The sequence below is a fragment of the Lolium rigidum genome, chromosome 3 (assembly GCF_022539505.1).
Source record: "Lolium rigidum isolate FL_2022 chromosome 3, APGP_CSIRO_Lrig_0.1, whole genome shotgun sequence".
Classification (NCBI taxonomy): Eukaryota; Viridiplantae; Streptophyta; class Magnoliopsida; order Poales; family Poaceae; genus Lolium; species Lolium rigidum.
In genome coordinates this window covers 325,527,095-325,543,307 of record NC_061510.1, presented here as the reverse complement: position 1 = coordinate 325,543,307, position 16,213 = coordinate 325,527,095, and positions in this window count along the sequence as shown.

The following is a 16,213-nucleotide window of genomic DNA, read 5'->3' as shown; positions in this document are numbered from 1 at the left end:
CCATTCCAAAGTAAATTACTTGAGTGCTACCTTTAAAATTTCATTCCTTGTCTTTGCAATATATAGCTCATGGGAAAATAGCCTTAAAAACTATTGTGGTATTGAATATGTTACTTATGTATCTTATTTCTTATAAGTTGCTTGTTGAGCGATAACCATGTTTATGGGGACGCCATCAACTATTACACCTTTGTTGAATATCATGTGAGTTGCTATACATGTTCGTCTTGTCTGAAGTAAGGGTGATTTATCATGATCAAATGGTTTGAGTATGCATATTGTTAGAGAAGAACATTGGGCCGCTAACTAAAGCCATGAATCATGGTGGAAGTTTCAGTTTGGACATTAATCCTCAATCTCTTATGAGAATATTATCTGTTGTTGAATGCTTATGCATTAAAGAGGAGTCCATTATCTGTTGTCTATGTTGTCCCGGTATGGATGTCTGATGTCTACGCACGCTTCTATTCCTGTAGACAGTGTTAGGCCTCCAAGAGCAGAGGTTTGTAGAACAGCAGCAAGTTTTCCCTTAAGTGGATCACCCAAGGTTTATCGAACTCAGGGAGGTAGAGGTCAAAGATATCCCTCTCAAGCAACCCTGCAATCACGATACAAGAAGTCTCTTGTGTCCCCAACACACCCAATCAAAAGCAAGTATGAAATAAATTTAAGCCTAACCCACTTCCTATGGAAAGGAATCTTGTAAATAAACAAGTCATGTAGGCATAATGCAACAAGCATAGAAAGATAAAACAAGTGTAACTTCAAGATTCTCAACATAAAGAGGGGAAACTTAGTATTATTAAGATGCATATAGCCATGTTTCCCTCTCTCATAATAACTTTCGAGTGGCATCATGAGCAAACTCAACAATATAACTATCACATAAAGCATTCTTATCATGAGTCTCATGCATAAAATAATTACTACTCCCAACATAAGCATAGTCATTCTTATTAATTGTAGTGGGAGCGAATTCAACAAAGTAGCTATCATTATTATTCTCATCATCAAATATAGGAGGCATATTGTAATCATAATTAAATTTACTCTCCATAGTAGGCGGCACTAGAAGACCACTATCATTATAATCATCATAAATAGGAGGCAAAGTATCATCAAAGAAAATTTTCTCCTCAATGCTTGGGGGACTAAAAATATCATGCTCATCAAAATCAGCTTCCCCAAGCTTAGAGTTTTCCATAGCATTAGCAACAATGGTGTTCAAAGCATTCATATTAATAACATTCCCATTAGCATGCATATAAAGTTCCATGGGTTTTATAATTCTCTCTTCAAACACATCATGTCCTAATTCAAGATAAAGTTCATAAAGATCTCTCATATTTTTGTTGTTTTCCATTATGCCTTACTAGTGTAAAACAAGAAACAAAAAGATGCAATTGCAGGATCTAAAGGAAATAGCTTCGAGCACTTACAACGGCACCAGAAAATAACTTAGTTACCTGGGACCAGAGTGTGAGTGCCTTTTACCTTACCTCCCCGGTAACGACGCCAGAAAATAGCTTGATGTCTACGCACGCTTCTATTCCTGTAGACAGTGTTGGGCCTCCAAGGCAGAGGTTTGTAGAACAGCAGCATGTTTTCCCTTAAGTGGATCACCCAAGGTTTATCGAACTCAGGGAGGTAGAGGTCAAAGATATCCCTCTCAAGCAACCCTGCAATCACGATACAAGAAGTCTCTTGTGTCCCCAACACACCCAATACACTTGTCAGATGTATAGGTGCACTAGTTCGGCGAAGAGATAGTGAGATGCAAGTGGTATGAATGAATATGAGCAGTAGTAACCGCGCCGTGAAAATAGCTTGTCGGCGTGCGGTTGATGGTAGTAATATTGCAGGGAAGTAAAGATGCGATAAAACAAGTAAATAAGCGATGATTGCAGTATTTGGAAACAAGGCCTAGGGATCATACTTTCACTAGTGGACACTCTCAACATTGCAATCATAATTGAATATAAATATAAGCACTTCACTATGCTATTCTGAATTACTCTCGGCAAGATAACGAACACTAGTTCATCATGTAGGCAAACCTTAAAGATGTATTCCCAAGTACTAATAAACACCCCACGCCGTCACTTGTGAGCATTCATAGGAGGTACTAACACACCACAATTTCATAGAGACATCCAACTCAAATCATAACTCTGTGGATAAGTATTCACGTGAAATATAGCCTAAGAGACCCACACGATGCACACACTTGTCACCTTTACACACGTGGGACAAGGAGTCTCCGGAGATCACATAAGTAAAATCCACTTGAATAGCATAACGACATCTAGATTACAAGCTCATCATATGGATCTCAATCATGTAAGGAAGCTCATGAGATCATTGTATTGAAGTACATAGGAGAGAGAGATTAACCACATAGCTACCGGTACAGCCCTTAGCCTCGATGGAGAACTACTCCCTCCTCATGGGAGACAGCAGCGGTGATGAAGATGGCGGTGGTGTCGATGGAGATGCCTTCCGGGGGCACTTCCCCGTCCCGGCGGCGTGCCGAAACAGAGACTTCTGTCCCCCAGATCTTGGCTTCGCAATGGCGGCGGCTCTGGAAGGTTTCTCGTACCGTGGTTTTTCCGTATCGAAGATTTAGGTCAGGGGTCTTTAAATAGGCGAAGAGGCGGAGTCGGAAGGGCTGCGGTGGCTCCACACAATAGGGGGGCGCCCCCTTGGGCCGCGCCGCCTCGTTGTCCGGTGGCCCCGTGGCTCTCCCCCGGTCCCTCTCGGGTGTTCCGGAAGCTTCGTGGAATTATAAGATGCTGGGCGTTGATTTCGTCCAATTCCGAGAATATTTCCTTACTAGGATTTCGAAACCAAAAACAGCGAAAACGAGAACCGGCACTTCGGCATCTTGTCAATAGGTTAGTTCCGGAAAATGCATAATAATGACATTAAGTGTGTATAAAACATGTTTGTATCATCATAAAAGTAGCATGGAACATAAGAAATTATAGATACGTTTGGGACGTATCAAGCATCCCCAAGCTTAGTTCCTACTCGCCCTCGAGTAGGTAAACGATAACAAGGATAATTTCTGAAGTGACATGCTATCATAATCTTGATCAATACTATTGTAAAGCATATGAGATGAATACAGCGATTCGAAGCAATGGTGAAGATAATGAGTAAACAAATGAATCATATAGCAAAGACTTTTCATGAATAATACTTTCAAGACAAGCATCAATAAGACTTGCATAAGAGTTACTCATAAGCAATAAAATCAAAGTAAAAGGCATTGAAGCAACACAAAGGAAGATATAAGTTTCAGCGGTTGCTTTCGACTTCAACATATTTATCTCATGGATAATTGTCAACACAAAGTAATATAACAAGTGCAATAAGTAAACATGTAAGAATCAATGCACACAGTTGACAAAGTGTTTGCTTCTGGGATAGAAAGAAGTAGGCAAACTGACTCAACAATAAAGTAGAAGATAGGCCCTTCGCAGAGGGAAGCATGGATTACTATATTTGTGCTAGAGCTTTTCATTTTGAAAACATAGAAACAATTTTGTCAATGGTAGTAATAAAGCATATGTGTTATGTATAAGATATCTTATAAGTTGCAAGTCTCATGCATAGTATACCAATAGTGCTCGCACCTTGTCCTAATTAGCTTGGATTAACACGGATTATCATTAATTGCATGGCATATGTTTCAACCAAGTGTCACAAAGGGGTACCTCTATGCCGCTCTGTACAAAGGTCTAAGGAGAAAGCTCGCATTGGATTTCTCGCTTTTGATTATTCTCAACTTAGACATCCATACCGGGACAACATAGACAACGAGATAATGGACTCCTCTTTAATGCATAAGCATTCAACAACGAGTTAATATTCTCACAAGAGATTGAGGATTAATTGTCCAAACCGAAACTTCCACCATGAATCATGGCTTTAGTTAGCGGCCCAATGTTCTTCTCTAACATTATGCATACTCAAACCATTTGATCATGAAAATCGCCCTTACTTCGGACAAGACGAACATGCATAGCAACTCACATGATATTCAACAAAGGTAAAAGTTGATGGCGTCCCCAGAAACATGGTTACCGCTCAACAAGCAACTTATTAAGAAATAAGACACATAAGTACATATTCTTCACCACAATAGTTTTTAAGGCTATTTTCCCATGAGCTATATATTGTAAAGGCAAAGGAATAGAATTTTAAAGGTAGCACTCAAGTAATGTACTTTGGAATGGCAGAGAAATACCATGTGGTAGGTAGGTATGGTGGACACAAATGGCATAGTATTTGGCTCAAGGATTTGGATGCACGAGAAGAATTCCTCTCAATACAAGGCTAGGCTAGCAATGTTGTTTGAAGCAAACTCAAGTATAAAAGGTGCAGCAAAGCTCACATATGAACATATTGTAAATATTATAAGACTTTACATTGTCTCCTTGTTGTTCAAACACCTCAACCAGAAAATATCTAGACTCTAGAGATCAAACATGCAAACCAAATTTTAGCAAGCTCTATGTAGTTATTCATTAATGGGTACAAGGTACATGATGCAAGAGCTTAAACATGATCTATATGAGCACAACAATTGCGAAGTATCACATTATTCAAGACATTATACCATTTACCACATGAAACATTTTCTGTTTCCAACCATATAACAATGAACGAAGCAGTTTCAACCTTCGCCATGAACATTAAGAATAATGCTAAGAACATATGTGTTCATACGAAACAGCGGAGCGTGTCTCTCTCCCACACAAGCATGAATTTATTCAGAGAATGAAAATAACAAAACAAAAATAAAAGCACACAAACGCTCCAAGTAAAGCACATAAGATGTGACGGAATAAAAATATAGTTTCACTAGAGGTGACCTAATAATTTGTCGATGAAGAAGGGGATGCCTTGGGCATCCCCAAGCTTAGATGCTTGAGTCTTCTTGAAATATGCAGGGATAAACCACGGGGGCATCCCCAAGCTTAGACTTTTCACTCTTTTTGATCATATTGTATCATCCTCCTCTCTTGACCCTTGAGAACTTCCTCCACACCAAACTCAAAACAAACTCATTAGAGGGTCGGTGCATAATTCATATATTCAGAGGTGACATAATCATTCTTAACACTTCTGGACATTGCACAAAGCTACTGAAAGTTAATGGAACAAAGAAATCCATCAAACATAGCAAAACAGGCAATGCGAAATAAAAGGCAGAATCTGTCAAAATAGAACAATCCGTAAAGACGAATTTTTTAGAGGCACCAGACTTGCTCAGATGAAAATGCCCAAATTGAATGAAAGTTGCGTACATATCTGAGGATCACGCACGTAAATTGGAAGATTTTTCTGAGTTACCTACAGAGAACCCTGCCCAAATTCGTGACAACAAGAAATCTGTTTCTGCGCAGTAATCCAAATCTAGTATTAACCTTACTATCAAAGACTTTACTTGGCACAACAATGCAATAAAATGAAGATAAGGAGAGTTTGCTACAGTAGTACCAACTTCGAAGACTCAAATATAAAACAAAAGTGCAGAAATAAAATAAACACATGGGTTATGTCCCAGGAAGTGCTTTCTTTATAGCCATTAAGATGGGCTCAGCAGTTTTAATGATGCACTCGCAAGAAATAAGAGTTGAAGCAAAGAGAGCATCAAAAGCAAGTATGAAACAAATTTAAGCCTAACCCACTTCCTATGGAAAGGAATCTTGTAAATAAACAAGTCAAGTAGGCATAATGCAACAAGCATAGAAAGATAAAACAAGTGTAACTTCAAGATTCTCAACATAAAGAGGGGAAACTTAGTATTATTAAGATGCATATAGCCATGTTTCCCTCTCTCATAATAACTTTCAGTGGCATCATGAGCAAACTCAACAATATAACTATCACATAAAGCATTCTTATCATGAGTCTCATGCATAAAATAATTACTACTCCCAACATAAGCATAGTCATTCTTATTAATTGTAGTGGGAGCGAATTCAACAAAGTAGCTATCATTATTATTCTCATCATCAAATATAGGAGGCATATTGTAATCATAATTAAATTTACTCTCCATAGTAGGCGGCACTAGAAGACCACTATCATTATAATCATCATAAATAGGAGGCAAAGTATCATCAAAGAAAATTTTCTCCTCAATGCTTGGGGGACTAAAAATATCATGCTCATCAAAATCAGCTTCCCCAAGCTTAGAATTTTCCATAGCATTAGCAACAATGGTGTTCAAAGCATTCATATTAATAACATTCCCATTAGCATGCATATAAAGTTCCATGGGTTTTTTAATTCTCTCTTCAAACACATCATGTCCTAATTCAAGACAAAGTTCATAAAGATCTCTCATATTTTTGTTGTTTTCCATTATGCCTTACTAGTGTAAAACAAGAAACAAAAAGATGCAATTGCAGGATCTAAAGGAAATAGCTTCGAGCACTTACAACGGCACCAGAAAATAACTTAGTTACCTGGGACCGAGTGTGAGTGCCTTTTACCTTACCTCCCCGGCAACGGCGCCAGAAAATAGCTTGATGTCTACGCATGCTTCTATTCCTGTAGACAGTGTTGGGCCTCCAAGGCAGAGGTTTGTAGAACAGCAGCAAGTTTTCCCTTAAGTGGATCACCCAAGGTTTATCGAACTCAGGGAGGTAGAGGTCAAAGATATCCCTCTCAAGCAACCCTGCAATCACGATACAAGAAGTCTCTTGTGTCCCCAACACACCCAATACACTTGTCAGATGTATAGGTGCACTAGTTCGGCGAAGAGATAGTGAGATGCAAGTGGTATGAATGAATATGAGCAGTAGTAACGGCGCCAGAAAATAGCTTGCTGGCGTGCAGTTGATGGTAGTAATATTGCAGGAAGTAAAGATGCAGTAAAACAGTAAATAAGCGATGATTGCAGTATTTGGAAACAAGGCCTAGGGATCATACTTTCACTAGTGGACACTCTCAACATTGCAATCATAATTGAATATAAATATAAGCACTTCACTATGCTATTCTGAATTACTCTCTGCAAGATAACGAACACTAATTCATCATGTAGGCAAACCTTAAAGATGTATTCCCAAGTACTAAGAAACACCCCACGCCGTCACTTGTGAGCATTCATAGGAGGTACTAACACACCACAATTTCATAGAGACATCCAACTCAAATCATAACTCGGTGAATAAGTATTACGTGAAATATAGCCTAAGAGACCCACACGGTGCACACACTCGTCACCTTTACACACGTGGGACAAGGAGTCTCCGGAGATCACATAAGTAAAATCCACTTGAATAGCATAACGACATCTAGATTACAAGCTCATCATATGGATCTCAATCATGTAAGGCAGCTCATGAGATCATTGTATTGAAGTACATAGGAGAGAGAGATTAACCACATAGCTACCGAGTACAGCCCTTAGCCTCGATGGAGAACTACTCCCTCCTCATGGGAGACAGCAGCGGTGATGAAGATGGCGGTGGTGTCGATGGAGATGCCTTCGGGGGCACTTCCCCGTCCCGGCGGCGTGCCGGAACAGAGACTTCTGTCCCCCAGATCTTGGCTTCACGATGGCGGCGGCTCTGGAAGGTTTCTCGTACCGTGGCTTTTCCGTATCGAAGATTTAGGTCAGGGACCTTTAAATAGGCGAAGAGGCGGAGTCGGAAGGGCTGCGGTGGCTCCACACAATAGGGGAGCGCGCCCCCTTGGGCCGCGCCGCCCTGTTGTCTGGTGGCCCTGTGGCTCTCCCCTGGTCCCTCTCGGGTGTTCTGGAAGCTTCGTGGAATTATAAGATGCTGGGCGTTGATTTCGTCCAATTCCGAGAATATTTCCTTACTAGGATTTCGAAACCAAAAACAGCAGAAAACAGGAACTGGCACTTCGGCATCTTGTCAATAGGTTAGTTCCGCAAAATGCATAATAATGACATAAAGTGTGTATAAAACATGTGTGTATCATCATAAAAGTAGCATGGAACATAAGAAATTATAGATACGTTTGGGACGTATCAATGTCCTAAGTTGAGATCTATCAAAAACGAGAAATCAAATGCGATCTATCTCCTTGGACCTTTGTACAGGCGACATAGAGGTACCCCTTTGTGACACTTGGTTGAAACATATGTTATGCAATGATAATCCATGTAAATCCTAGCTAATTAGGACAAGGTGCGGGCACTATTGGTACTCTATGCATGAGGCTTGCAACTTATAGGATATCTTATGCATAACACATATGAATTATTACTACCGTTGACAAAATTGTTTCTATGTTTTCAAAATGAAAAGCTCTAGCACAAAAATAGTAATCCATGCTTCCCTCTGCGAAGGGCCATTCTTTTACTTTATGTTGAGTCGGTTTACCTATTTCTTTCTATCTTAGAAGCAAACACTTGTGTCAACTGTGTGCATTGATTCCTACATACTTGCTTATTTGCATTCATCATATTACTTTGTATTGACAATTATCCATGAGATATACATCCACGAGATAAACATGTTGAAGTTGAAAGCAACCGCTGAAACTTATATCTTCCTTTGTGTTGCTTCAAAGTTGTCTACTAAGAATTTATTGCTTTATGAGTTAACTCTTATGCAAGTCTTATTGATGCTTGTCTTGAAAGTACTATTCATGAAAAGTCTTTGCTATATGATTCGAGTTGTTTATTCATTGTCTTTACCATTGCTTCGAATCACTTCATTCGTCTCATATGCTTTACAATAGTATTGATCAAGATTATGATAGCATGTCACTTCAGAAATTATCCTTCTTATCGTTTACCTACTCGAGGACGAGTAGGAACTAAGCTTGGGGATGCTTGATACGTCTCAAATGTATCCATAATTTCTTATGTTCCATGCTACTTTTATGACAATACTCACATGTTTTATACACACTTTACATCATTATTATGCATTTTCCGGCACTAACCTATTGACGAGATGCCGAAGAGCCGATTCGTTGTTTTCTGCTGTTTTTGGTTTCAGAAATCCTACAAAGGAAATATTCTCGAAATTGGATGAAATCAACGCCCAGGGTCTTATTTTTCCACGGAGCTTCCAGAAGACCGAAGAGAATACGAAGTGGCGCCACGAGGTGGCCAGACCATAAGGCGGCGCGGCCAGGGAGGGCCCCGCGCCGCCCTATGGTGTGGGCCCCTCGTCTGCCCTCCGACTCGCCCTTCCGCCTACTTAAACTCTCCGTAGCGAAAACCCTATTACCGAGAGCCACGATACGAGAAAACATGCCGAGACGCCGCCGCCGCCAATCCCATCTCGGGGGATTCGGGAGATCGCCTCCGGCACCCCTGCCGGAGAGGGGAATCATCTCCCGGAGGACTCTTCATCACCATGATCGCCTCCGGATTGATGTGTGAGTAGTTCACCCCTGGACTATGGGTCCATAGCAGTAGCTAGATGGTTGTCTTCTCCTCATTGTGCTATCATGTTAGATCTTGTGAGCTGCCTATCATGATCAAGATCATCTATTTGTAATGCTACATGTTGTGTTTGTTGGGATCCGATGAATATGGAATACTATGTCAAGTTGATTATCAATCTATCATATATGTGTTGTTTATGTTCTTCCATGCTCTCCGTTGCTAGTAGAGGCTCGGCCAAGTTGATACTTGTAACTCCAAGAGGGGGTATTTATGCTCGATAGTGGGTTCATGTCTCCATTGAATATGGGGGAGTGACGAGCAACCCCTAAGGTTGTGGATGTGTTGTTGCCACTAGGGATAACATCAATGCTTTGTCTAAGGATATTTGTGTTGATTACATTACGCACCATACTTACTCGCAATTGTCTGTTGTTTGCAACTTAATACTGGAAGGGGTGCGGATGCTAACCTGAAAGTGGACTTTTTAGGCATAGATGAATGCTGGATAGAGGTCTATGTACTTTGTCGTAATGCCCTGATTAAATCTCATAGTAGTCATCGTGATATGTATGTGCATTGTTATGCCCTCTTTATTTGTCAATTGCCCAACTGTAATTCATTCACCCAACATGCTATTTCTTATTGGAGAGACACCACTAGTGAACTGTGGACCCCGGTCCATTCTTTTACATCTAAAATACAATCTACTGCAAACTCTGTTCTTTACTGTTCTTCGCAAAAAAACATCATTTTCCACACCATACGTTTAATCCTTTGTTTACAGCAAGCCGGTGAGATTGACAACCTCACTGTTAAGTTGGGGCAAAGTATTGTGATTGTGTTGTGCAGGTTCCACGTTGGCGCCGGAATCCCTGGTGTTGCGCCGCACTACACTCCGTCACCAACAACCTTCACGTGGCCCTTGACTCCTACTGGTTCGATAACCTTGGTTTCTTACTGAGGAAAACTTGCTGCTGTACGCATCAGACCTTCCTCTTGGGGTTCCCAACAGACGTGTGTCAACTACGCGTTATCAATGGCTCGCCGGGAGGAGGAAGCCACGCGCCAGACGGCGCTCCGGGAGGAGGAGGAGCGCCGGGCCGCGCTCCGGACGGAGGAGGAGCGCCAGGCCGCCCTCCGGCAGGAGGCGGGGCTGCAGGCCGTAGCGGCGGAGCAGCTCCGGAAGGAGGCCGCGTGGAGGGCACGCCTGCGTTGGCCGGCGAGCCCTCCGGACCCGCACTCCGCCTGGGAAAGGGCGCAGTGGTCGCCCTGGCCGGAGTCCCCGGCACCCTCCGGCGTGTCCAGCCTGAACAGCGTGTCGGCTGTCGGGGGCGTCGTCCTCATCGACGGCGACGACGACGGGAGTAGTACTGCGCACCGGCGGCCACCGTGCTCCCATACCCTGGCCTAGGGTTTGCTTTTTTTTTTTAGTTAAAGCCTATATAGGGCTTTCATTTGTGTAAAAATTTCCCAAAATAGGGCTAAGTTTAATGAACCCCTAGTTTAAACTTACTTTTTTGTTGTTTTCCTTTTTTATTTTTATTTTTATTTTATTTTTTTACATTTGCGCTGCGTCCGCGCATTGGGCGCAGCGTGCGACCCAAACGGACACGCGGACGCGGGCCGTTGTCCGGATGTCCGCGTGACCACCCAAACGGCTTAAAACGGACGGCTCAGCGCGTCCGTTTGGGTCGTACAGTTTGGAGATGCCCTAAAAGCCGTGGAGAAGTACGAAAACTTTGAAAACATTGGTAGAAGACACTGAAAAGGGACAACAATGATAGTGTGCCTCTAAATTTTACACCCAAATTTAATACACACAATGAGTGACAAGATAGATATATCAAAGTATTCACAACAATTTTGTGTGTGCATTTTTATTCTCTATGTGGGGCTGTTCTTTTGTTTTCAAAACTTTGAGGCATAATAATACATTGTGTGTCTTGTAAAACAACAATTTTTGGGTCCATGTTTAGCTAAATCTTGACCAGATGTTTTTTCATACAAGTTGCCCGTGCATGTGGCTACCGGGTGAAAATTGATACTGGTTGGATGGCTAAGTCACCCAAAACTAGAGAATCATTCACCGGATTATGGATATATATTAAGCACTGCACTAGATATTGATAGATCATCGTGAAATCAGTATTTTCCTTCGATTGTTTCTTTAACAAAAAAAACATGGCCATGAACTATATAAAATATACTCAAAGCAGCAAAGTTTAGCAACCACAAACTAAGAAATATCCTTCTCAACATTTTAGCATTTTTTTCTTCGTGCGGTTCTTTTAGAGTTTCTTTGATTCAGTGTATTCTCTAGAACAAATGGGAATAGGAGACATATTCTCTACTTTCGAGAATATATGATGGTTTAGATGTTGATAATATATCTTGTATATATATAGTCTAAAAATTTATAAATTTACCTATTTAGGAAGAAAAACACTAGAACATTTTAGTTGTGTGTATTTTACCTAACAAATCCTAAACGAGGGTTTGTTAATTAGGTTTCAAATATAATAATGATATTTTAGTGCAAGCTTTACAAGAAGACATTTTTTTGATAAAAAGATTATATAATATCGCGAAGCTACCAATTACACCTAGCCTCTGCAACACCGCAATACCCTAATAGTAGTAACATATGCAGACAAACGGAAAAAAGAAGCTAAAAAGGGAAAAATCCCGCTATAGTGTTCAAGTCCTTGCAGCAACAACACAAACACACCATGACAACACCTGAAGTCCAAGTTATTCAAAAACGACGCCTCCAAGAAGGAAACAGTGCACAAGCGCCATCGTCACCCGATCATAGAACTTATGTTTTCACCGTGAAGCATGTCCATGCTCTCAAAGCAATGTCTTCAACAAGACCATTGTCAGCCACAACCAGATTAATGTCGGACCTTAGATTTTTGCCCCGAAAGGTAGGACAGTGAACTTCTCATGTGATGACGCCTCCACTCGCATGTCGTTGCTATGGAACCCGAAACACCAAGCAAGTTCACCATTTGACACAAAGCCTCAAACCACACGCACGACCGAATCCCATTCGATCCAACAATCTCCATGCATGAGTCGTCCAAGGGAGTTTGCCTGCGGAGCCTTCGTAAACTTGACACTTTGGTCAGATCAAGTAGGACAAGCATCCAGTGGATGTTCGTCTTGGCGCGATTGGAACCCTAGGACCACCACGCATTCAAAATGAGTGTAATGCAATATTGCAATGACATTCCGGCTAATTCCTGCATGATTGTGTTTGCACCAACATTTGTTTGGTTGGTTCGGGTGGATGAAAAAAAAATCTTGTGATGTGTGGTGTGAAGAAATCCTAGGTCACCCAAAACTAGAGAATCATTCACCGGATTGAAGATATGATCTTACCAAATCATTCGCCCAAAACTAATTCATCTTACCAAATCATACTTTTCCTTCAACCGTTTGTTTAACCAAGAAACTTACCTTTTATGGATATTTTTTGCACCCGGGCATATAAAAAATGTTAAAAGCAACAAAGTTTAGCGGAAATTCAATTCGGCTCCCGGGTGCGAATGCTCCCTCTACCAAAAAAACATATTTCGAAATGTCAAAAAAATTGGATAAAAAATTCTACATGTATATCTCCATAATGTATGTGCATTCGCTAAGTTTCACAAAAAACCAATATTTTTTGTGGACTATGTAAAAAAGAGAAACTTTATCTTGTGAAAAGCATTATTTTTAGCACTGAATTTTGTCTTTTTACACACGTCACATGATAAGTCGATTTTTTATGAAACGACTTTGCGAGCGCGTAGCACGTGAAGATGTACGTACAAATTTTTTGTTTCAATTTTTTCGATATTTAAAATGTACATAAGATGCATTTCAAATAATAGGGAGCATATGCACCCATGTTCCAAAACATCACTCCCCAAAGTTTAGCAACCACAAACTAAGCGGTATCTTTCTCATTTCCGCATCTCCGTTTATCCTCTTTACAGACTTTTTTTTGTTAATTCATCCAGGACTCGCGGGAAAATGAAATACCTTCTCTCCTTCAAGAATACATGTATTTTAAAGTGAGTGCAATACAATATTTGTAACGGCCTGCCGATTTACTTCTGCGTGATCGCACAAAAATTTGTTTGGCTGGTTTTTGGGGTGGATGGAAATTTCTGCAATGTGTGTGGTGCTAAGAAACCCGGACAAAAATTATATGGGACTGGGAGTGGTGTTTTGGAACATGGGTGCATATGCTCCCTCTATTTTGAAATTCATCTTACACATATTTTGAATTTCAAAAAAAATGAAACGAAAAATTCGCACGTACATCTTCACGTGCTACACGCTCACAAAGTTGTTCCATAAAAAATAGACTTGTTATGTGACATGTGTAAAAAAGACAAAACTCAGTGCTAAAAATAATGCTTTTTACAAGATAAATTTTCTCTTTTTTACATAGACCACAAAAAATATTGATTTTTCGTGGAAATTGACGAATGCACATATATTATGGAGTTGTACATGTAGAATTTTTTATCAAATTTTTTCGACAACTCGAAATATAATTTTTCGGTATAGGGAGCATACACACCTGGGAGCCGAATTGAATTTCCGGGATGGGCCGCACCATCTCCCTCATGGGGCCCCTCCTTGGATTGTGACACGTAATCTTCTGGCACCGATCTCAAAGCCCCCTCATCTTCCTTCTGCCTTCTTACGGTGTATCACGATACGGCTGTACCCAATACGAAAAAAAGATACGGCTGGAGTAACTGTAAGCCGAAAAATAAGGGACATGATTGTTGATCGGAAGAACATGGCGCATGAAAACCATCCGCCGGCGGCACCGACTTTCACCATCCAGTACACCGACGAGTTGATGCTGATCACGAGCCGAGAACTCCTATGTCCATTACAGCGACGCTACCGGCGGCGTACAGCATGTTCCTTCCTTTTTGCTCGATTCCCACGATCATGTTCCCATCTTCATGCCCCGTTGCGATGAGAAGACATGCAAGCATCAGCTGAACAATCTTCCACGGCAAGGCGACAATCAATTCACCTGGTTCTTATTTGTTCTAACTTGCCACCAATTCACCACATGAGGCGACGCCGCGACGGAGCCAGGAAAGGCGGCGGTGGGGATACGGTGGCCTGTCGTTGCCACTTCCGCGACGATCGGCGATGCCGTGAGGTGATTATGAATAGTTAGAAGACAGGGAAGAACACACGACTAGAATAGATTCTTGACTCTACTCACCGCCGTAGAGGGAGGGGTGCCGATCCGATGTGTTGTTTTCTCGTTTGCTCGCACGTACATGAACATGAACGCTACGAGTACAACCATATTCTGTCTGATACGTCGTACAAAGGGAGAGGGGGGAGACGAGGGGGCTTCGAGATCGGTGCCAGGAGATGACATGTCGCAATCCAAGAAGGGGCCCTATGAGGAAGATGGTGCGGCCCATCCCCATAGAATTTTTTTCCAAGAAACCCTAAGGATAAAAGTATACTAGTAGCCCTAAAGAATAGATAGACACCAACAAAATCAGTCGTGCTGGTGCTGGTGCTGGGGGCCGCGTAATATTTTCTTCTTCCCAACGACCCCCGTGTGATGATCTGTCTAGATCCTGTTGCAGATTTCGTTGGTTACCCATTGCGCTTTCTGGTTTTTCCATGCTCCTCGCTGGGCTGGGCAGGGGCTGCTGGCGTGGTCCACGGCACGCCATGGCCATGCGTCGTGGGATAGATAGGTAGATAGATAGGGGTACTCCGGGTCCCCGCGGAAGGGAAGCGGCTTCTTTTCGCACCAAATGGCAGGGCAAAGCGCCGGGCAGCATTCACGCGGGGGCCTCGCTAGTGGCGGCTGGTCATGGGCGCCGGAACCGGAATCAATAAACAACAGCGACGGCGGCTGCCATTTGCGCGAGCTAATCATGGGCCAACAGCTCTGCGTGACTGCGTGGGAAGAACCATGGTTCTACATGAGGCATCACGGTAAAGCAGCGTCGAGTTGCCGCGGCCGTCGGGAGACGTCGACGCGGGCCGCTCCAGCCATCTGCTCTCGGAGCCGCCGCCGACACACCGAGTCTACAGAACCTGACGCTCTAGCGAGGCGACCTAAACGGTTCATTTAGTCAGTTTGGGTCGATTCCTGAACAAAATTTCGATCTTTGTCCAGCCTGATAGGCGGGCGCGCGCAGTAGCGAAACTCATTCGATCCGGTTTGATCATTTAGCCCGGTGACCGCATATAAACAAATTTAAATAATTTTTAAAAAGCCTGCGAAAATTCCCAGCGTCGTCGTCTTGTTCATCGTTAGAGACAAGGTCACCGGACGAACAGCGGAGACGCCCACAGCTGCTGCGCCCAAGCAGCGACCTTCGGTGGCTACGGTGCGTATTGTGGTGAATGCGGCTGGTACTGTGGCAGAATCGCGGGCGCCGCGTACTACGGAGGAGGCCGCACCATCTGGCCATCCCACGCGGCCTGCGGTGGCGCGTGCGGCGGCAGTGGTGATGGCAGAGAGGCCATCGGCTTCAATGGTGACGCAGGAGATGAGGCGGCGGGGGCAGGAGTTAGTGACAACTTTGATGGCCAAGGCTGCTACCGTCAGGTCGCTTCCAAGCGGACCAGCGACACGTGGAGCGGACGCGTGTTGTTCGTGCAGCATCCGCGTAGACACATCGGCTTCCCAATTTTGGTAGGCCAATGGGTCGTGTCGGGCGATCGGTCCGTTTGGATCGCCCCGCTGGAGCGTGCGCAGCTAGTCCGCATGTCTGCTTGGATCGTTCCGGACAAGGCAGGACCCGATGAATCGCCCGCTGGAGATCCCTC